Source organism: Mauremys mutica, chromosome 2 (assembly GCF_020497125.1).
Source record: "Mauremys mutica isolate MM-2020 ecotype Southern chromosome 2, ASM2049712v1, whole genome shotgun sequence".
Lineage (NCBI taxonomy): Eukaryota > Metazoa > Chordata > Testudines > Geoemydidae > Mauremys > Mauremys mutica.
The window spans coordinates 278018214-278024213 of NC_059073.1; positions in this window are offsets into that span (position 1 = coordinate 278018214).

Below are 6000 nucleotides of genomic sequence, written 5' to 3' on the forward strand. Positions count from 1 at the left end.
AAGCTGGATTGTTTTATGCAGGTCAAGGTTAGTATTAAGGCTTTGGTTATGTATGTGAACCAATCTTAACCATCAGTGTGTCTTGTTTTGTTTTATGGAAATGAAAGATAGGTGTTCTCCGTGAATATCAATAAAATAATGAGGTTGAGATTTTCAAACAGAATAGGGGATTTGGACACATCTTCCATTAAAATCAATAATAGACTATTATTTAAACATTAATATAAGGACTCATATTTATATAATATGTAATACCTAGTTTTTGTATGGCTCTTTTTATCAGCTGATCTAGATGTGTAAATTCCCTAGACTGCTTTGAAGATCTCAGCCTGCTATATCTGTGTGAATTAATTTTTGTTTCCTTTAGCGGAATTGTAGGCTTGTGGTGAAAAGACTACATTGCTTATAGCCTTTATCCAATCAGATTTGCAGGGACTAGGGTGACCAGATGTCCCGATTTTATAGGGACAGTCCCGATTTGGGGGTCTTTTTCTTATATGGGCTCCTAGTACCCCCAATCCCTGTCCTGATTTTTCACATTTGCTGCTTGGTCACCCTAGCAGGGACTAGGCTGGATATCTACAATATGTTTGACCATCAGGTGCCAGGCACACTTTTCACAGTATTCAAGAGGCATGTGGAGGCTGATCTTTTTCTAGGAAAGATGGCTATTTTTGTATTCCGTGATTAATCTGACCTATTTACACAGGTATTGATCCAAGTTGGGATTGTTATAATTTAATTTTGTGAGCTTTGTTTGTATGGTACAATATAAATCATGGGTAGAACTCTTGGGACACATGCATATGTTGCAAATAGAAATAAATCAAAATGGATCAGTTTTTCTAAAGCCCCGTTTCGGCAAAGCATCTTTATTCAGGACAGCACTGTGTTTAACTTTAAGCATGTGCTTAAGTCCCAATGAAGTCAACAGGAGTTAAGTAGATGTTTAAAGTTAAAAACATGCTTTAGTGCTTTCCTGAATCAGGGACAAAGGTTGGGAAAATGATCACGCAATGTGGGAGACAAAATCATATATCATAGGGAAAATGTGGACATGGAAATTTCCCTTCCCTTTTGGAGGAAAGAGCAGAAATGAATCCAATTCTCTAAGTATGTGGACAAAAAGCACTAAGAAATATACTTTACCACCAATTTAGAATGAGTTAAATCTATTGACAGCCCTGCAGCTGCAGAGAAAAAATATATAATTACAACTGTGAGCAGCAAAGTGGTTTAGCCTAATTGTTAAACATTGATAAGCACCAGAGTGCCTAATAAATTGCAAATCTCATTATCTATTTGTTATGTGCATCATGAGATAACTGTTGAGGTTGAAAAGTATAAAAATTTGATTTAATTCACTGACATTTTGGATACAACAGGGTCAGACAGGTCTTATAGCACATAGCAGCTTGGGGCCTATGAAAAGGAGTGTAATTGAAGATAAGGCTATAGCAAAATGAGTGAAAATGTAAGAGAGTTCAAGGATACATTAAAGCAGATGAATCCTACCTTCACACTGTAATCACCTACGTGGGCCATGAGGCAAATTGCAAATACGTTTGACACCCAGAAGGAAGATTATGACTGCAGTGGTACATTCTGCCAAATGTTTCAATTTCTTCCATTCAGAACTCTTGAGAATCCAGTACCAAACTAGACAAGTCCTTGGCCCCTGAGGCTTCTCTAACTTATTCAGGGTAAGGCTTCGAACCTCCCCAGAATAATTATTAATTTATTTATTTTTTACATTTTTCAAATACATCTATAGCTCCGCCCCTACTTTAAAAATTACCACATAAACCAAAGACTGCCCATAAATATGTCCACCTTGACCCATGCCCTCTTCAACAACCTTAACAAAGAGGGGGAAAAAGATGGGCGTTGCAACATGCTCCTAAGGCAAAGAAATCCATCCAGACTCTGGCAGACCTGAGGGGGGAGGGAATTCTAAAACTGAAGCACCCTCACAGATAACTCCCTGCCTATAGCTCATTCTTGCTTCGATGGGCAAGCTCCTGCTCAAGTGCTTCTGCTGATCTCAACTGCGGCAGTATATCACGAGAGGGCTGATCTCTTCGCTGGTCCTAAACTGCTGAGGGTTTTATAGGTTAAATACAATACATTGAATTCTACCCTGAAGACAATAGGGAGAAAAAAAGGTGATTTAAAGCCCACTTCCCCCTACATCCCTCTGTTTCTTTCTTAATTGCAAGGATGGAGGAATTGAGAATCAGGCCCTTATGTTTTTTCATTACATCTGTTGCCCACATATGTTTTATAAAAGTGTAAAATAATTGAAATCTTGGAAGTGAGAACTGCTTTCTGGGATTCTCTCTCTCTTGGTTAATACTATGAACTTGAGATCATTAAACGAGGCTTACTTTAGATACCAAATCAATAATTCACATTTTTGCATTGAGAGATAGCAGATAATTAGTGGCTAAGTGCCCAATATGCTAGTGCATAATGTGTTCTGCTTACAACATAATAAAAAGGCAGTTAGTTTTAGATCTCAGTCTAATTAATTAAGCTAAAATACAGCTCCTACGTCAAGTTACATTTATTGATTTTGCTTGTGGTATAAATATTTTGTAATAATGCAGCTGAATAATTGAGATGTTCTTGGTTTAAAATCTTTGAGGTAGAGGAGAAACCCCCGCAACAATGGAAATCATGTTCTGCTCCACTATAAATAATTTGTGGTAACATGAAACATTCTTGTTTGTGTAGTACAATAGGGTAAGTTCAGATATCCACTGTAGGCTTCAGCCACTAGGGGGTGACAGATTTGAGCAGCTCTGACACTCTGTCCAGAAGAGGACAGCTGTGCACATAATATTCTGAAGGAGGACAAATAGGTGTGCATGTGTGTGCATGCATATTCATCTATGTATGCACAGGCAACATTGCTAGTGTGTCACATTTTAATTTCCTGACATACTGCAGGGGAAGCAAGAAAAATGAAAAGCAAGAAGTCTTTCAAGCACCCAGTAAGTGTCACTGCACCATCAATATTTGGGAGGGAGGTGAGGGAAGAGGGGTCATGAACCTGTCATTGTGATTATTTTAGAGGAACAATTTTACTCTCAGTTATGTTAGTAGGAGGTCAGATCACATGATCATCATGGTCCCTTCTGGCCTTAGAATCTATGAAATCTAGAGAAACTGCACTGAAGATGATCGAGTTACTGCCTATTTACACCTGTGTAAATGAGAGCAGAATCTGGCCATCACAAACATCTTGTCAGAACTCTTTGACTCTAGTTGTAGCACCAACACTGTGAGTGGGGTGGCTGTCGCTCATTCCTTTACTGTGAGAAGAACAAAGAAAGTAGCCTGGATGATAAGGAAATCTCTACCAGAAAAAAACAACAAAAACCGATGCAATAGACTGAATGTGATATAAAGGTTTTATCAGCATGAGTTCAGCATGTTCACATGACTCACAAGAGGCAAAGCTGTGAATGAGTTATGCAGGTCATCCCAAATCACGTCCACCCCACACTACAATGTATTCTGTAACTCCACCATCTTTAATTGAGTTTCTCTGGATTTACATGCACAGAATTTCACAATAAGCAGAGATGTTAGAATCATCTGGATCACATAGTAAGTTACATGCGCAAATGGAGTGAAGTTAGTTCTTTTCTCAATAAATCAGTTTTGTTGCTTCTAAGTTTCATTTTATTTTTGCAGCCTATATAAATGGCAGCCAAACTTAAAAGCAATACCCACTTCGTCGGACATGCATCCGACGGACCCACGAAAGCTCATGCTCCAATATGTTAGTCTATAAGGTGCCACAGGACTCTTTGCTGCTTTTAAAAGCAATCTGCCACTCTGTATTGTTTTGTGGATATTAATTGGTCCATCCGCAGTCTCTGAATGCACGAGGTATTAACATACCTGGAAAAAGAGAGGATTGTATGAAAAATTACACATCTCCCTCCACTGAGAATTATCACTGATAGACTTAAAGAATATACAGAAATTCTTAATTGTAGAAGTAGTAGTAGTAGTAGTAGTGTTAGAAAAAGGGAGCAAAATCAGTCTTATAAATGATGGCCTCAAATATTGTGACAAGTTAATTTAGATGCATTGCGCCTCAGTTCTCGACCACAGCATTGGGAGAACTCTGAAAACCTTAATTACACTCCTCTCTTCCTTTGTACTCAAAACAGGGACAGAATTCATTTTAAATGTATTATGACTTTCAAGGCCTCTGCATCTTACATAGGGCACTTAAGTCATAACATAAAAATCAACTCACTAGTTCGGCCTAAAGTGCACAAACCAACCTTGTGCACAGTAGCATGATACATTTTGTTACACTTGGGAAGGGGGGAATGGGAGGAAGAATTATTTTATAGGCCCATCCAAAACGGCTAAGGGTGATTCTGCTCAGATTTGTAATAGTAGATGTGTTTATAAAAACATTTCCCACCCACCCCCAATTATACATTGTTATATTAAGAGTACTCCTTGTTCTTTGACATATCACAAGTAATTTTGTATCATACTTTAAAAAAAAAACCCAAAAAACCTGTCATAAGAATAACCATCTTGACTCAGACCAGTGGTCCATCTAACCCAGTATCCTGTCTTCCAATAGTGGCTGGTGCCAGAAGCTTCAGAGGGAATGAAAAGAGCAGGGGCAATTTTGAGTGATCCATCCCCTCTTGTCCAGCCCCAGCTTCTGGCAGTCAGAGGCTCAGGGATACCCAGAGCATGGGGTTGCATCCCTCACCATCTTGGCTAAAAGACACTGTTGGACCTATTCTCCATGAATTTATCTAATTATTTTCTGTATAACTAGCTTCCTCATTTTTGTGTAGTTTTGTATTCATCTCTTGGACCAGATGCTGTGGGCCAGTTAGGACTAAATCAAGAACTACCTCTCCTCTTGTGGGTTTCAGGTCTAACTGAAGAAGAAGCAGTCATTAATGATGTCCAGAAATTTTATCTCTGCGTCCCATCTTGAGGTGACATATTCCCAGTCAATATGGAGGGATGGTTGAAATCTCCCATTATTATTGAGTATTCTATTTTTGTAGCCTCTCTAATCTCAAACCCGTGACAAACCATTTTCACTGCGGCTCTGGAGCTGACAAACAACTGAGGGTGAAAGCATCCGTTTCACATGATTTTCAGTGTTACAGCACAAATGAAAGACAAGTTTTACATTTTATATCATGTTTGCCTGTGTATTGAAGACAATGAAAATGTGCATGTACATCTCAAGCCAGAGTTTAGTCCTGTATATAGATGTTTTTATAGATTTAAATTCAAATGAGTAGAAAAGATTCTTATCAATATTTACTCACACTAAAAAAAAAAAATTAGCTTGCTGACAATATAGCAAGCATGACTATTTTGACAACAGCTCACCAGTTGGAAACTTACAAACATCTTGGATAATATATCGTTTTGTGAAAATACAGTTTATTGGGAAAGAGACATCCATCATTTTTGCACACCGATAATTTACTCAAGCAAAGCCATTTGCACATACGAACTGCATGCAAGTGTTGTTTATGCAAATCCTGTCAATCACATGTACAAATGCTAGTGTGCACATGTACATGCAAGTGTCAGGGCTGGGACATCGGCACTCAGGCCCAGTGGTTAGTCTAGAGTAGGGGGCTGGGTTCCCACACCTGCCAGGGTTCAGAACCAGAAGCTGAGTTGGTAATTAAGAGTCAGATACCAGGAATCAGATTGAGTCAGGGAACCAGGAAGTCAGGATCAGGATACAAGTCAAAGATCAGGAGCCAGGTCAGGTCAGAGACAGGAATAGGCAGCACTGGATGAGCAGGGCAAAGCAGGGTAGAGCCCAGACTATTTCCTGCTCCTCCTTCAGGCTAAAGTAGGGGGAGCAGACCAATCAGGCGCTTCAGTGTGTCACCAGTCAGGGCCTGCGGGTGGAGCAGTCTATTGAAACTGGACTTCATGGAGTCTCAGTTCTAGTTGATGCCAGTAAGCTGTCAAGTGGAT